This window comes from Phoca vitulina, unplaced genomic scaffold (assembly GCF_004348235.1).
Source record: "Phoca vitulina isolate PV1807 unplaced genomic scaffold, GSC_HSeal_1.0 scaffold22, whole genome shotgun sequence".
Classification (NCBI taxonomy): domain Eukaryota; kingdom Metazoa; phylum Chordata; class Mammalia; order Carnivora; family Phocidae; genus Phoca; species Phoca vitulina.
Window position 1 is genome coordinate 22,335,026 of NW_022589725.1, and position 18,106 is coordinate 22,353,131.

At 43.8% G+C, this 18,106-nt stretch overlaps 1 protein-coding gene and 1 pseudogene across 1 annotated transcript in view; one reads left to right on the forward strand and one right to left on the reverse strand.

Moving 5' to 3' along the window:
* Nucleotides 1-4,249: 4,249 nt before the first annotated feature.
* On the reverse strand, nucleotides 4,250-5,353 carry LOC116641479 (annotated as a pseudogene).
* A 3,150-nt stretch (nucleotides 5,354-8,503) lies between these two features.
* Nucleotides 8,504-18,106, forward strand: part of SLX4IP (SLX4 interacting protein) — a 286,122-nt gene continuing 276,519 nt past the window's right edge. Inside the window, exon 1 of the mRNA XM_032419180.1 lies at nucleotides 8,504-8,563. The gene's annotated coding sequence lies outside the window, so the exon portion shown is untranslated. The remainder of the gene's footprint in view (nucleotides 8,564-18,106) is intronic.

Consider the following 18,106-nt stretch of genomic DNA (forward strand, 5'->3'; position numbering starts at 1 on the left):
ATATCCCACACTGTCCAGAAGAAACTTGCAAACTCCTTGGCTCAGAGAAGAAGGATGCAAGTCCACAAGATGAAACAAACTGTGCAAGGAATGATCAAGTTAAATTGTCTTAGGAGAGGAGAAAGTGTTGACTTCAAGGTCCAAGATTTAGGAATTCTTGCTCTGGGTGCTCTTCATACAATCATTGACATACTAGTTTACCTTCAGGCAAGTTAGTCATATATCTCAAGTTCTCCATCTAGGATTTGGAAACTCAAATCTATCTCCTAGAATGTAGGAGACTTTGGGGAACAAGGAAACTAAAGAAAAGTAAACCATTAACAAGTCAGTTAACCCCAATGCCCACAGCTATTTCCAGGATGAGTTGCCAAAGCTCCAGGTATCTAACTATTCCAGAGTCCCAATCTCAGGTGATGTTTCCCACCCACCATCTCACCATCCTTAGCTCCTCCAGCCTCTTGCCATAATACAGCTTCAAGACCATTCTGTTCAGGGGGCTTCCTGCCTTAATTTCATGATACTGTCTCCACAAGCAACTCAGAAAAATGTGGCCCATCATCCTTCTCCTAGACACTGCTAGTGCAGTGCCCATATCCTCTTGAGCATTTACCTCTACTCACAAAATGCTGTTTGCAGTGAAGAACACTGCAAATTCTCTGTCTTGGGACAGAGAACACCAGAACTGCTAAAGTTTTAATGCCCTGGGGAGCAGTCCTTAACCAAGGGTGGATGGGGATTGATGAGTAGATAGATACCCAGTTTCCTTGGCCCCAGGTTGGGGTAGCCCTGAGCTGTGTGTTCCACACTGTCTTCCAGAGTTCCCCCAGCAGAATCAATCTCCAGTTCCTCACACGGTACCTTGCCTGGTACTTATCGCTATTTATTGGCTGTCTTTTCTTCTCTCTTTCCCACCTCATTATTTGTGTTTCCTGGAATCTCTTCTCAAATAAACTACTTCCCCTGAAATCCATCTCTCAGGGTCTGCTTCTGGGGAAGCCCTACCTCAGACAATACATTCTCATGAGATCCATGCCAGCTTCTGAGCATCTCCCCCAAGACACTGCTGTAGAGAAATGTGCTCTAAATTTTTCACCACTGAAGTTTAACCAGTCTTTCTAATGTCTATCCAAAGGTCATTAAAGTCAAGAGCATTAATACTGCTTTTGCCATTTCTCATGTTCAAAATAGAAATTATTCCCAAATGAGTTGTACTCTCTACAGTTCTACTCCTAATATTACCCATTGTTTTCACAGCTGCCAATACTATTAATGATAATAAGGCAAACTAGACAAAGGATCCAAAGAATATGGTGGAGGCTGGAACCCTCTGTAAGTTTTCTACTGCTTTGTAACCAACTGCCCCCAAAACATGGTGACTTAAAATAATAAATATTTATTTAGCTTGCAGTGCTGCAGTTTGGCATTTTGAGCTAGGTCTGGCTAGGAGTTCTGGTCTTGGCTGGCTTCCTCACATGACTATGGTCAACTACAGGTCAGCTGGGCAGCCTAGCTTCTGGGAGTTGGCAGATGGTGTGGTATCGCATTCTCCAGGAGGTCAGCCAGGACTTTTTCTCATGGCAAAGTCAGAAAGAGTGGAAGCGTGCAAAACCTCTTCTAGGCTCACTGCTTCTACCATATTCTATCAGCCAAAGCTGGTGACAGGACAAGTTCAAATTCAAGATATAGGGAAATATACTCCACTTTTTATTGGGAAAAGTTTCAAAGCCATATTGCAAAGAGAAGGGTTAATAATATGGCTATCTTTACAATCATGCTACCACAACCTCAAAGAGGCCTGTGGAGTTCTACTTCTCTCCTCTGTGTCTTTAGAATCTCATGGAAATGGGGTGCCTGAGTGGGGCTGTCAGTTAAGCATCTGACTCTTGGTTTCCTCTCAAGTTGTGATCTCAGGGTCATGAGATCAAGCCCCACATCAGCCTCTGCTCTCAGTGCAGAGTCTGCTTGAGATTCTCTCTCCCTCTCCCTCTGCCCCTCCTGCTTGTGTGCTCTCTTTTTCTGTCTCTCTCTAAAATAAATAAATAAATAAATCTTTAAAAAAGAAAAAGAATCTCATGGAAACGAAAGGTTAGGGTGAGCCCTCCATGTGTCTTAGAGTGGACTCATGCTAATAGTCTTCCCTTTTAGTAATATTCAAAAGAAAAAGTGTAGGGCTCAGCAGGGCCAGCAGCCCAAGGAAGGATTTGAGAACCGTAAGCAGAATGATTGTAGGATTGAGGACTGCTGACAAGATGTGGCAGCCTGAAGATGATAAGACTGACCTTAATCCTGAAATAGAGAAACTAATCCCTCCTATTCAAAGCAATAGGGTTTCAGCACCATCATTAACCCCTAAACAACAGAATTTGAAAAAAACAATTTTAAAATGTTCAAAATAGAACCGGATCCTCAACCAGCACTTGACAAATACCCTCATTCTAGAAGCTTCTGTGGTTTTTCCTTGCCATCTTTCATTTGTTGCTATTTTGTGGGAATTTTGTGGGGTATTTCTTGGGGGAGAGGGCTTTCTTTTATTTTCCTTTCCTCCCAATCTTTTCTGTGCAAAAATATACCATTCTCTTTGCTAAGAGGATAAAAAAGACTGATTACTCAGGGATGAAAAAGAACTTATGTGTGTCAGAGACAGCTTAAGTATACACAAGATGTATCCTGGGTGTCTGGGGGAGTGGGGATGTGGGAGGTGACTGCTGTCTTCCCAGGCACTGTCTTACTTCTTTAAAGGAACTGTGACAACCGCCAGTTTAGGAAAGATGAGGCAAGTGCTAATGGTGTGTGTTTTTAAACTTTCAGAGGCTGTGCAGATAGAAAGCCCTAGAGACCTAAACCCATATTCTCATTTGTTATTAAAGGCAAAACTCCAATCTAGGCCAAGTAGATTCTCTAAGGGGCTAGAGCTTTTATACCACTCCACTGAAATCCACTTTGTTTTCCACACCTATTGATTCGACCATGACAATGGCCCATTTCAATTTCTGCCCACTGAACTTTGATGTATGCACCTAAAATGCAAATAACGTATTCAGCTCCAAGAATAATGAGCAGTTCTTCAGTCAAGATATCCCTACTAACTGCCTCAACTTAACTTTATTCCAGAACAATCACTTCAAATGACGAAAAATCACCCGAGTGCCTTGGAAGTGCTTTTCCCCACCCCCAGGGGATTGAGTTAGGGGGTGTTATCAGCTGCTTCCTCAGAAAACAAAGCCTGAGACAGAGGCAGGAATCTAAGTAGTTAATCTGGGAGTGTGACTCCAGGGAGCAGGAATGAGTGGTGGGAGAGGGAAATGCTGAAGGAGGGAGAGCTAATTCAAGAATGCACAATAGAGTTAGCCGACGCTATAGGCACCTGGGTGTTTAATTCCCATGAGGCAGCTGAGAAATCTCGAAAAATGCACATCAGGACCATCTTTCTGGAGCAAGAAAGGGAGATTTACCCAGCTGTTTCCATCTCCCTTTGGTCAAGCACAGTCATGGGACAGCACCTTAACTCCCCTGTACTTCTGGGTTGTGCACGGGTAGGTCAAGGGGTTCTTCTCAAGGAGAAAGAAGAAGTTCTAGGGCAGAAGTGAGAGGTGGGGCTGAGGTAGGCACCATCAGTTCATACTTGTATGAGGCTGGTTGAAGTCTGCATAAAACTGGTTGCCACTACTGTGGCTGGAATAAGAGACAGGGACAAGAGAATCTGAAGGTATGTTTAAGAAATGTCTGACATTCACTGCATAGAGTTGTACAGGTTGCATACTGCTCAACCCTAGGGAACGTCATTCACATCATAACAACAGCTCCACATTTCCCTGCTCAATATATAAGATTTCAACTGAGATTTTGTTTGAAGGAGCTTCCAGTGATAAAAAAGAAAATGCAAAACAAACAAACAAAAAAATAAAACCTTTAAAGCCACTGTTCAAGAATAACTTGGAGGACAAATAGAAAAGGCAAACTGTAGAATAGATGGCAAAAATAAAGTTCTAAATATTGGTGGTGGAGCCAAGGTTTTTTGTTTTTGTTTTTGTTTTTGTTTTTTTTTTTTGGATGGCCTACCAGGTCCTTTATGCAGTTGAATTTACAAGGTGACACCAAGTTAAGACAAAATTCCAGCTTGGATGCCTTCATCTCCCTCTCCTGAATCCTGATCCACTGGCTGCCAAAGCTCAAAGGGGTTTGGGGTAGGGTGCTTGGTCATGGGAAAAGCTGTTATGGTTGGCCAAGCACATGGGTAGAGGGGAAGGTTTCATTTCTTCACAATCTGAATGACATTCTCGTCCTCCAATATATGATCTTTACCCACTTTTTGAGGATTATGTTTCACAGACAGACCCCAGACCAGAGCGTATTTAAATTCTTTGATAAGATTTTTGTGAATCTTCATGCAGAAATCCTCCACTGTAGTCCTAGAGTAAGGCAACACCACTGGGGATGTATAATCTGGCAACTGGCCTTTGGGTTTGGTATAAATCCTCACTAGTTTCAGATAGTCCCGATCTTTTCCAAGAGGTCATCAAAATTCCATCAGTGATGGGCAGAGATGGGTATACAGTGAGGCACATTATATATGATATCCAATTCTTCAATGGAGATCTGATCAATCTTATTCAACACATAGATACAAGGGATGTAAACTCTGTTTCCTTCTACCACGTTGATGAGGTCATCCACTGTGGCATCACTACGCAGTGTCATATCAGCTTTGTGAACTTTGTATTCAGCCAGAATGCTCTTCACAGTTTCAGCATCCAGCTCACTCTAAGGGCAAGTGGCCATGAGATTAATGCCTCCTTTATCCTTCTTCTTAAAGCCAATGTTGGGGGTTGGCTGTTCAAGCAAATGCCAAAGACTTCCAGCTCATTTTCAATTATCTTTTTGTGTCCCAAGGGTTTCAGGACATCCAGAACAATCAGGATCAAGTTACATGTTCGGGCCACTGCAATGACTTGAAGGCCTCTACCTTTCCCATCCTTGGCACCCTCAATGATACCTGGAAGATCCAGGAGCTGGATCTTGGCACCTTTGTATCTGATGACACCAGGCACAGTGGTCAGAGTAGTGACCTCATAGGCTCCTACCTCAGAATATACCCCTGCCATGTTACTAAGCAGTGTTGACTTCCCCACTGATGGAAAACCCACAAACGCAATTTGAGCATCACCTGTCTTGGCCACATCAAAACCTTCTCTTGGCCCACCACCACTTCCACCTTTTGGGGTAATGAGCTCTCTATGAAGCTTAGCAAGGCAAGCCTTAAGCAGCCCTAGGTGGTGTGCTGTGGCCTTGTTCTTTTGGAGATCAAAGCCATCTTGGCTTCGATCTCCACGATCTTGGCTAAGGTGCTGCTCATGGTGGCGAGTCACGGGGGGTTGGGGGGAGAGTGTAGTGATCTCCGCACAGACTACTTCCCCTCACACAACCACTGGGGGACCTCGAGCCAAGGTTTCAGATGATAGCAGAAGAGTAATAAGGAAGACTTTTTTTTGTTTTTTGTTGTTGTTGTTGTCGTTTTGAATTCTCAAGACCCAGAGGCAGAGGGCCAGAAAGTTCAGCATGAGGAGGAAGAGAAGGAAAAAGGGACACCAAAGAAGATAAGGTTGAGCAATTCAGGCAGTGATAACAGAAGAAAATGGGGGTGGGAGTGATGTAACTAGTTAAAAGGGAACAAGAAAGAAATATAAAAGGGAACTTTTAAATAGAAATAGTGACTGAAAGACTGGAGGACATAGGGCGAGCCACTTGCAGGCTACTTCTCTTTCATCTTCTCAAAATAACCCCACCTGTGTTCCTTGACCCTCCTCTCTTCTCATGGCTGGTGTCAAGGTGACCTTGATTACAAGTTTCTCTAGCTTGAAGCTACTCTCTTTCAAGTTGTTATTATCTTCAGTCTCAACTCATCCAATATTTCTCCAAACTCATTCTCTGACCAAAATATTTCACACTTCTCTTCTCTCATGTTCTTACATCTCTCCCCATGCCCTTCAAACTCATCTAAACTTCTAGTTCCTTCTTTTAAGCTATCTATCAATAACTCCAGCTTCCAATGTTGGCAAGAGCCCCGGGGCATGACGCTTTCCACTTCATGTCAGCAACTTCAATTTTCTGCCCTTCAAACTTGGACTACAAACCCCAAACTCTGGGCCAATGTAGCCCTCTGCCTGATTACGCCCGTGCCTGGGATTTTGAGAACACAGGTTAAAAATCACACAATTACCTGGCTGACGCCAATAAAAATGTATGGTCCCACTGGAACTCTCATGCCCAGCAAGTGGCAGTGTAAATTGGTACTACCACTCAAGAAAACCATTTGGCAGTATCTACAAAAGTACACACACTAAGATTTAGCAATCCCATTCCTAAGTATCTACTTAACAGAAATGTGTACTTTTGTTCACCGAAAGACACATACATACAAGGAGGTTCATAGTAGAAATAGTCATAATAGCCACAAATTGGAATTTACCTAAATGCCCATTAACAATAAAATTGAAAAATCTATTATGGTTGTTTACACATGTAGTACATACAGCAACAAGAATGAGCAAACTACAACTACATGCTTTTGCATGTAGCGACATGCATAAACCATACCAATTCAACGTAGAATGAAAGAAGCCAAATATGAAGAATATATTTGATTCCATGCATATAAAATTTAAGGACAGGATAAATTAATCCATTGTGTTTGAAGTTAGCATAGTGGGTACCCTTGGGGTAAAGGGTTAGTGAGTTAACCAGGACACAAAGTCCTCTTTCTTGACATGGGTACTGATTACATGAGTGTGTTCAGTTTGCAAAAATTCACTGAACTATGTAATATGATATGTGTGCACTTTAGGCGATATACATTATACCTCAACAAGAAGTTTTGAAATGGTTGTAAAAACAACAAGCTACAGTCCCCAACTTCATCTGGCTCTCCCTTCGGCTGCTGGGGTTTTTCAGATATAAAGGAACCCCTCCTGAACTACCCCTTTACCTCCTCTCTCTTAGCATGACTTTACCTTATATTTTAAGAGAAAAGTGCAGTTGTCAGTAGAAGCATAGTTCACACAATTCCATCCCAATGTGAAAAACACTTCCTGGAGTAGTGCAGCTTGGCAGTCTGTAATTATCAGGCACAAATTATTTGCATTTCCTGTCCCTCCAGTTTCAAGATTGTCCCTCTCCTCTGTTGTACTGTTTTCCCACATCAGTCAGGCTCCTAGAGGGACTATTAATAATAGGGACTATTTATGAAGGTGTGGGCAGGTTTAAGGAAACCAGGAGGGAGAGTGCAGCCCCCTGGGACTAGCATCAGTGAGGGGCTCTTCCCATCTGTACTTCCAAGGACGTGAGGGAAGGGACCAGTTCCCTGAACCTGGAAAGAGTGGCTGGATTACATGGAGAAGACTGCCTGGCTGAAGATGGTGCTAACTTATGGCACCGTGGTAGAAGTAAGCTGGAGATAAAACACCACAGTTTCCCTCCTCTCCCACCTTCTGATCCCTGGCCTTTCTGATGCTTCCCACAAGCTGAACCCCACCAGGAGCCAGAGGAAGGGAGGAGGAGAAGTTCACACAAGTTGCCCTGTCAGGCAGCTCTTTCTGCCTATGGGTCCTGTCCCTGTGCTTTAATAAAACCACTTTTTGCACCAAAATAACCCACAAAACACAAGTTGGCCTGCCAGATGCAGACAGGGCAGAGAAGGGAAGGGCATTGGCTTGGAAGGGTGAATGATGGGATTGGCACACTTCCTCGCCACAGGCATCTCCCTCTGGTCACTCTGACTATGGAGGGGCACCTGGGTGGCTCAATCAGTTAAGGGTCTGCCTTGGGCTCAGGTCATGATCTCAGAGTCCTGGGATCAAGCCCCGTGTCTGCTCAGCGGGAAGTCGGCTTCTCCCTCTCCCTCTGTCCCTCCACTCCACATGTGCACACTCTCTCTCACCCTCTGTCTCAAATAAATAAATCTTAAAAAAAAAAAAAAGTCAAGGAGAATACAGGACTCCTCTCTTCCTCTTGTTTATGAGCCCCATGGAAACTCCACTTCTGCTTTTTCTTTTTAAAGATTTATTTATTTATTTTAGAGATAGAGTGAGCATGAGAGAGAGGTGGAGGAGGGTCAGAGGGAGAGGGAGACAAGCAAACTCCCCACAGAGTGGGGCTCAACCTCATGACACTGGGATCATGACCTGAGCCAAAATCAAGAGTTGGACCCTTAACAAACTGAGCCATCCAGGTGCCCCTAGCTCACTGCTTTTGTTCTCTCATAATGTTGCTACCATATTTTCTCCATTCCCTCTATCCATCTCCACCTTTCAGCTTCTGCTCTCATTGCTTACTTCATGCTGGAGATATTTTTTAGTCAATTTTTTCAATATATTTTAGTTTCCCAAAAAAGGAAATCCAATTATCTCCTCCCCTATGTTCATAACAGCAACATCACAGGTTGCTGACCAGAGTGTGTTTGGATTGGCTGAGCTCAATTACCCTTGGTTCAATTAGCTATTGTTGGAGAGTAAGGTCCTGTGATGCAAAACATGGCCACCTAAGCAGCTAAGGAGAGGGAGTGCAGTGGGTGAGTACCTCTTGATACCTATATATTTATCTTAAATTTTTATTGTAAACAATTTTCTTTTTAATTTAGATTCTCCCCCAAACAAAGCCTGAGCTATGGACTTAGATTCAAGTAGTTTATTTGAGAGATGATCCCAGGGAGCCCAAGTGAGGGATCTGTGGAAGAAAGACCAATATGAGCATGTGTTGTCAATAGCACCCCTCCTGGTAATGGAGCTTAATTCCATTTGACCTGTGAGAAGTTTACAGAATCCCTCTCAGAATTGTCCGCTCTAAAGATGAGAGGCAGGCATTCCCCCCCAGCCCACCAACTTTATTGAGTTATATATAATTAACATATAACATTGTGTTAAAAGTGTACAAGGGGATGATTTGCTACATATTTACACTACAAAATGGTTACCACAATAAGATTAAATAACATTGTCCCCTCAGGTAATTACAGTTTTTATGTGTGTGGTAATGTTACCAGAGTACCAGCTCAGAACTCAGGTTCAGCTGCTCACTGCTTAAAAATCAGTACTCAGGAGAATAGTGAGGGTGGGAAAGGAGAGTTTGCTTTATTCAGGAAGGCAGCCACCTGGGAAGATGGTGGACTAACGTCTCAAAGACCAAAGGTTTTAAAGGGGAAGGCACAGGAAAAGAGAGGGGAGCTACGCGCAGGAGAAGCAGGTGCCCAGGCAGTTAGTCGTATGTTGATCGGACCCTGAACAGATTTGCGGGCATCTGGGGTAGCCGTTTTCGAATGTGGTCAGGACTTATCTTCTGGGAGAGTTTGGTTCTTCACTCCTCTAGGCCAGCTTCAAGGAAAGAAGGTCAGTTCTGCTATAGATCAAGGTAATTCGGTCTTAGGGACTCGAAGCAAGGAGTCCATAGCTTAAAGCAAGTTAACCGTTAAGACCAGTTGGAGTGCTATTACAATAAGAACGTTTAAGATTTGCTTCTTTAGCAACTTTCAAATGTAAAATACAGAATCGTTAACTATAGGCACCATGCTGAATGTTAGATCCCCAAAACTTACTCATTTTATAACTGGAAATTTGTACCCTTGAACAAATCTCCCCATTTCCCCCACCCCCTGACAACCATCATTCTACTCCCTGTTACTCTGTATTTTTTTTTTCAGATTCTACATATAAATGAGATCATACAGTACTTATTTTCTTCTGTCTGATTTATTTCATTTAACATAATGTTCTCAAGCGCCTTGCCTGTTGTCACAAATGGCAGAATTTCCTTCTTTTTTTTTTTTTTTTTAAAGATTTTATTTATTTATTTGAGAGAGAGAATGAGAGACAGAGAGCATGAGAGGGGGGAGGGTCAGAGGGAGAAGCAGACTCCCTGCTGAGCAGGGAGCCCGATGCGGGACTCGATCCCGGGACTCCAGGATCATGACCTGAGCCGAAGGCAGTCGCTTAACCAACTGAGCCACCCAGGCGCCCCAGAATTTCCTTCTTTTTTTATGGCTGAATAATATTTCATTGCGTATAGATACCACATTCTCTTTATCCATTCATCTGTCAGTGGACATTGCATCCCCATGGGGGGATGATTATTAATTCTCTCACAGAGGTGTTAATTCCCCAGTACTCCCAAGCTTACGTGTACGGGGCTGAGCAAGTTCTCACTAGGGCCCATGGTATTGGAAAAGCCCTGGACAGAAAGGAAAATTCAAAGTACATACCAGAGGCAAGATGCTGTCTGCTTGAAGTGAGTCAAAGCCTACACAGAACTCTCTCCCTGTCCATGGCTGAAGTTAGAGCTGCAGCCAAGAGACCACAGATGGTTCTTCTACTGAGCAGTAGTTAATATCCATTGTTGTCTGCATGTCCTTGTCTACTCTTGGCAGTATATCTCTCATCCCTCTTGACCTTTGATTCAATCCTTGCTTAAGTCACCATGAAACTCATCAAAGTTTCTGGGTACAAAACAAACAAACAAACAAAATACTTTTGAATCCTCCATGCTCCTCCCTCCCTGTGATATGTTGTACTGTTAACCTCCAACTTCAAAACCCTTTGTTTTATGTGAAACCACTTTCCTCTGTGTCTTCTCTCACTCTCTGGCTTCTCTTTCTCAGCCTCCTTTGGTTTCTCTTCCTCTGTCCATCATTTAGGTGTCAGTGTTTCCCTAAGGTACTAAATTTGGTTTGTTTCTCATTCTACATAAACCCAACCTTGCCTGTAATAGCTTCAGTTACTGCTTCCGTGTGGATGATGCTCCAGAGTATATGCCTGATGCAGGCTCCTCTTCTGAGGCCCAGAACTGCTTTTCCCCTGCCTACTAAACACCTCCTTTCAGCTCACCCACAGGCATTTCAAACTCATCATGACCCACATTGAAATGCTTACCACCGCCCCCTTCCAAACTTTTCCGCCTTGGAGCTGAAGCCAAGTACCACCCCCTCATTATATCGGTTGCCAAGCCTTGTCTGAACCACCTCCTAATATTTCCCTCCTCTGCCCCCTTCTTTCCCATGGCCATATCTGGAGGAGCACAGATTCATGACCAGCCACCCCAATTCCTGCCTGGGTCCACACAACTCCCAGGGTGGGCTTAATAAGCCATCAATCTGATTATGTTATGCCTCTTTAGTCCTTCAGTGTTACTTTTAGGACGAAGAGCAAACTCTTTAGCAGGACATATGAAGTGATTCATAATCCAGTGGCTGCCAGCAGTTAGGACCCATCCATTACAACTGCTTTCTAGCTTACTAAGACCTTGCAGTTACCTGAAAAGGATGTGCTTTCCACCCCCAGCCTCAGTCTTCCAACCCACTCTGGTGCTCATCCTTAGGACTTCATTCAGGTGTACCAGAAGTCTTCAGCTTCCCTGATCACCCTGAGGTAGATTTAGGCCCTCCCCTCTCACTCTTGTCGAACACCCTATTCAGTCTTCAACTATGATATGTATCATATAGCACTGCAAAATCTGCCTTTCTATTCACCTTTTCCACTACACTGTAAACTTGTATCAGTTACTACTGCTGTATAACAAACAGTCACACAAGTTCAGAGGCTTACAACAATGAATATTAATGTCTCACATTTCTGCATGGTTCAACATATCTGAGCCGGGTGGTTCTCCTGGTCTCTACTGGGCTCACTCATCTATGGTCAGGTGGGGTTCTGTATCGGTGCTGGGTTTGGCTTTTTCTAGGATAGCTCTCTTCCATCTATCTCTCAGCCTTGAAAGCAGGGATTTTGTCTCATTTATCATGGTACCTGGTGTTGAATTGTTGAATCAAAGAGCGCAATGAGATAGCTACTTAATATTGTATATGTTAAACAGAAAGTATGAGATCGAAGCCAATGGTATCCTCTACTCTTCCCAAATCCTCCCACCTATCCAGACCTAAGATAAGATAGTACAGTGGCCTCGCACCTATCCAGACCTAAGATAAGATAGTACAGTGGCCTCGCACCTATCCTCATAAGTATTATTTTTTCACTATTATATACTATTCATTTTTCACTATTCTAATGATTATAATGTAAGACTTCTATGTTTCTTGCAATCTCCCAGCAAAACATTCAAATACCAGGTGGTAACAATGATTTGTTTGCATTCTCTGGAGCTATTCGAAGGAAAGGTACTCTGGTGGTTTAAAATGTATCTGCAGATTCTTTGACACTTTCTCCAACAGGTGAAGCCTAATTCTCTTCCTCTTAGGCGTGGGCATAGTGGCTCACTTCTAAGGAATAGAATAAGGTAGAAAGAACAGTGTGTAACTTCTGAGTAGGTAATCAAAGGCCTGGTGGCTTCTTCCTTTCTTTCTCTTGGATCACTTGCTCCAGGAGAAACCAGCTACTGTGTCATAAAGGCATTCAAGCAACCCTGTAGAGAGGTCCATGTGATAAGGAACTGAGGTCTCTAGCCAACTGGCGTATGATAAGCCTTTCTGGAAGCAGCTACTCCAGGCCCTTCTGAAGATTGTAGGAGCCTCAACCAACATTTTGACTGCAACTTCATGAGACATCCTGAGCCAGAATATGCTGTTGCTTTATCCTAACTCTCAGAAACTTCGTGAGTTAACACATGCTTGTTGTGTTAAGCCTCTAAGTTTTGGGATATTTTGTTAGGCAGCAATAAATAAATAATTCAGCCACTTTGTGAATAAATTATTAAAACCTCCCCCAGAGCAGGTTCCATAGTTACAACATTACAGTGGCTTCTAAACAGCATAAAGGAGAGAAAATAAAACCATACCCCCGACCTGGGAGTCCCCCTACCTAATGTTTAAAAAAAAAAAAAAGGACAAAATCATTATCTACCTTCCTGGGAAGCTAATAGAAAGAAAACTGTCAGGTTTTAGGAGAGACTGTTAAATTTGACTGTAAATGTTGTCCAGGAAGTCTGAGTTGGAAAGCAAATTTGTAGACAAAGAATTCGAAAGACTCTAACATCATCCCCTTGACTGATGCCCAATCCCTTATTTTCCAATTATGTGTTTAGCCGCCACCTCCTCAGAGCAACTAGATTACTAGAACACTAACATGACCCCGAGCTTATTGAACTTGTCAGTTGCTTTACACCCCCCAGTTTGACCCTGAGAAATAAAACACTACAGGCCAGCTCCCATTCTAGCCTGAAGGCGATAATGAGGGAAATCATGCGACTCCTCAAAATAATGACAAAAGGGAGCAGTGTTTGAGGTTGTGAGTCACGGCTGATTGGGAGCCAGGAGAGTGAGAGCAGAGAGAGAAGAACATAAGAAGAGCCAAGCAGAAAATAACCACAAACTCTGCAGACACAAAGGGAGGGAGCACCTCCGAAGGGAGCACCCAGGCCTGAGGTCTCAGAAAGCTCTGGGGTGGCAGTGGCAAGTTCACAGGGGAGAAGCCTGTCTGTGGCGTCTCAACCAGGGGAGCTACCACCTATCCACATCCAGAGTTTTGGCCAGTGATGTGAGACCTTGAAGACCCCTGAGTCTCCCTCTTCAGCCACCGAACAGCACCATCCACCGCTTTTCATGTCAAGAGACAAATACCAAGAAGCCACTTTGCACTCAGCACCGTGCCGGGTCTAGGGACTATAAAAATGAATAAGGCCCAAGGGATTTAGAATTTCACAGGGAGATTGACCTAGAAAGGTCATATAAAAGAATGAGGCAAAAGCAATGAGAGAGGATTGTTCAAGGAACTGTGGGAGACAGAGGAGGGGTGTCTACTCAGACCAGAGCCTGCGGGTGGTGGGAGGAAAGATCTAGGAGACTGCCCGGAGAGGCAGCATGTGAGCTGCAGAAACAGGCATCATCGTGATGAAGTATGTGTTGTGGGAGAGAGTAGGGCACCCAGGTAACCCCAGAAACAGGTAATATCATAATTGTACTTATTTCCTAGGGCCGCTACCACAAATTACCACAACTGGGTGGCTTAAAACAACAGAGTTTTATTCTCTCACTGCTCTGGGGGTTAGAAGTCTGAAATCAAGGTACCAACAGAGCCATTCTCCCTATGGAGGTTCTAGGGGAGAATCTGTTCTTGCCTCTTCTGGCTTCTGGGGGCTGCTGGCATGCTTTGGTGTGGCCACATCACTCCAGTCTCTGCCTTTGTCTTCATATCACCTTCTCCCCTGTCAAATTTTCCTCTGCCTCTGTCTTATAAAGACACTTGTGATTACATTTAAGGCCCATTTAGATAGTCTAGAGTAATCTCTCCTTCTCAAGATTCTTAACAATCATATCTGCACTTTTTTCCATATAAAGTAAGATTTTTTTCAAAGATTTTATTTATTTATTTGAGAGAGATAGAGGGAGAGCATGAGAAAGAGAGAGAGCACGAGTGGGGAGGAGAGGGAGAAGCAGACTCCCCGCCGAGCAGGGAGCCCGACACGGGGCTCCATCCCAGGACCCTGGGACCATGACCTGAGCCAAAGGCAGACGCTTAACCAAATGAGCCACCTGGATGCCCCTCCATATAAAGTAAGATTAATAGTCTCCAGGGATTAGGAACTAATACCTTTGGGATCCTACAACTCAGTGTACTACAACAACCTAAGACCTGGACGTGTAGACATCATGGGAAGAAGATATTTCAGCGTTCCTCAGGTTTAACGAGAGGTGAGAGATGAGGTAGGCAGTTATGAGAGCATGAAAGATCTTACAGACCAGAACAGGGAGTTTGGACTTTACTCTGAGGGCAATAGGGCACCCGTTAAAGATTTTTTGTGAGAGGGCAGTAACAGACGGGCTTTCCTGGAGGCTCCCCGGGCTGCCATATGAAGCAGGGAAGAAGAAGGCTAGATTAAAGGCAAGCCATTACCTTATATGCCGGGTGAGTTCCTTGTGTGCAGCCCAGAGAGAGTGCCTGAGCCCTCCACAGCCACGAGGTCAGGTTTCAGTATCAAATGACATCACCGTGGGCTTTGAGACAGAGAAGTTCAGGCCCTGCCTGTTAAGTCCCTGACCTTACAGGTACCTAGTGCCTAGAATATGTGGGCAACACATGCTTGCTAAATAAAATCAGAAAAGTGCATTTTTACAAAGATTATGGGCATCAGTGTGGAAATGGGGGAAAGGCAGGAGTTCCATGAACCACAGTAGAAGGACCCCTCGGCCTGCAAGGGCCTCCTGAATGTGCCCATGCTGATCGGAGGCACCTCAACTGGGAGGTGATGCCACAGCAGCCCAGGGCAACCCACTGGCAGTGACTAATATTGGGGTACAAAGGCCAGCCCCCTAAGGTGAGACAGTTCTTGGTGCCTTGGAATTGGGTGCCATGTGGAGTCAGGTGAGGTTGCAGATGAGACCACATCCTTGTTCCACCCTGCCCTGCCCTGCTTCACCCAGTCACAGGGTCATCCCCAAAGTGCTCCCTAAATAAATCATATGCACAAGAACCCTCATCTCAGGCTCTGCTCTAGGGAGCCAAACCTAACACAGCCTCCCTTTCTGGTGCTGCAGCTCTTATGACCATCTTAGCTAAGCAAGGGGGCAGCAAGCATAGGTTCAAACCAGTCGTCAATGAGTTCTGGGAGGAAGCTAATTCGGCACACAACTAAAATGAGGGAAGAAGTCTTCATCAACAGAATGGCTATTTAATAAGTACATGCCCAAAATCCAATGGTCTGCGTGGGGGGTTTTGTACACCCAGAACTGGTTTCTAATTAAAGACTATTTCTTTGTCACTTATCTCACTCCTCACGGCACTGAAAATTTATGTTTTTGTGACACATATTTTGTTTTCACCAACTGAATTCTTAAGTCTTCATGGATGAGGCCCCACATTACAGGGTTTTTTTTGCCATAATGCCTGTTACCATAGCTGGCCTTCAGTAGGGGCTTGATAAAAACTTAAAGTTCACATTCTCCTGAGTTTGCATGGGCTTTAATGTTTATGGAGCACTTCGCATATCTAAAGTGTGCTCCATGGACTGGTAGCATCAGCATCATCTAAGAATTCGTTAGAAATGCAGAATTTCAGTCCCCAGCCCAGATCTGCCGAGTGAGAATCTCTGGGGTAAGGCCCAGAAATCTATTTTAACAAGATCTCTGGGTGATTTTATGGGCACTAACATTTGGAAAACCACTAACATGTGTCATCTCATTCAACGTGTTGGAAGATGGATTCACTGGAGGGAGGATGGTTGACAGAAAGCCATAGACAAAGAAGTGCAACATCAACAGGAACTGAGCCCCCACAGACTTACCTCTATCCATGCATGTGCCTTGCAAGTGCTAGGTCAGGCCCATACTGCCCCATCGCACCACTGCGACTCAACCACCAAGTCCAACCCTGGCTAGCTCAGGCAAAGGATTCCTCTTCCTCAGCCTTTGTTTCCTCATCCCAAGAATGGGAACAGTCTTAGCACTAACTCATATTGACTAAATAAATTATGGTACATTCATACAAAGGAATGCTCTGAAAACTTAACGAGGTAGGCTTGTACCTGCTGTTATAAAAAGATGTCCAAGTTATATCTTTAACGCAGGATTCTAAAGAGTAAATTGCATATATGTGTGTGTCAGGTTAAAAATAAAGGACTCATTACATATATGTGTACATTATACATATACAATAAATTCAAATGTGTGTTCCACATATGCATTAGTATGTGAACTAAAGATAAAGGACCATTAACGTATATGCACAAATATTCATTACATATATATGTGTAATGTATGAGTTTCCCATAGGAAACAAATATGTGTATATATATTATATATATTATATATATATATATATATATATATATAATGTGTGTGTGTGTGTGTGTAAGAATCCTCCAGTTTTAATCTCTCATACACATATACAGAGCACTGACTATGGGTGAGGTGCTAGAAATATCAGTGAAAATAAGAAAATAAGATCTTGTCTATGAGAAACTTATATTCTAACTAGGAAGGCAGCCAACAAAAAACAAATAAATAAATAGGATAATTACAGATTGTGATTAATGTTATGGAAAAAACCATCTAGCTGCTCTGATTGCAACTTGGAAGAAGCCTATTAGATAGAGGACAGAGAGGAGCTCCAGGAGGAGGTCATATTGAAGCAGCAACTGACAGAAGATAAAGAGCTGATGATTCACATTGCTTGGGAAAGGGCATCCCAGGCAGAAGGAGCAACAGGGACAAAGGCTCTAAGACAGGAATGGGGCTCAGCTTATTTGAGGACTCAAAAGAGCAGACCAGTGCAATAGGAGACTGGGAAGACGTGTATAAGTTCCAGTGAGGAAGCACAGTATGCAAACCTTGAGAACTGTGTCGACATACTGGATTTTATTCTAAGAGCAAGGAGAACCCATCACAAGGTTTATCCAGGAGACTAACACCATCTGATTTATGTTTTTAAAAGGTCCCTTGGCTGCCAAGTGGGAACAGGCTTGCAGGGAAATGTGAGGGAACACCGGGCCCCATCTAAGAGGACATTACAGAATCCAAGTGAAATATGGTATAGGTGTATACCAACTACAGCAGTGACAGTGGAGATGGAGAGAGATGAGCAAACTTGAGGATTACCCTGGAGGTAAAACCAGAATTTAACAGTGGATTAAAAGGTGGAGGATCGGTACAGGAGTTAGTTGGCTCTTGGTCAATTCAGACTGTCTTTACCCGGGACAAATGGAACAGCTCAGCTTTGCTCCATGTGTCTCTCAATCTCTAGTAGGATAGCTGGGGCACCCACCCATGGAGACAGCAGAGACACAAACCACAATGGAAGGGAGGAAGCTTTTTCTCAGGCTTCTGCTTGAGTCTCATCTGCTAATGTGCCACTGGCTCATGCAAACCACATGGACGAAATCAGAATCAAAAGGTGGGGAAATAGGCTCAACCTCTTACTGGTGGATGCTCTAAGGCCACAGGGCAAAGGGCATGGATACAGGGGGTGCTGAAGAATGGGAAGACAGGGCTTTGTGAAGGACTGGTAGCTCTGTGTTGCCAGCCAGGGATGGGAGACAACAGAAGTTAACACAGTTGTGAAATGTTGAAAATGAGAAGTGCCTATCACCGTCTGTGAAATCAGTGAGCTCAGGAAGCAAAGAATTAAAGTGATAAATAAATGCGAGACTGCGAAATGCCCTAGCACCTCCGTGTTTGCCC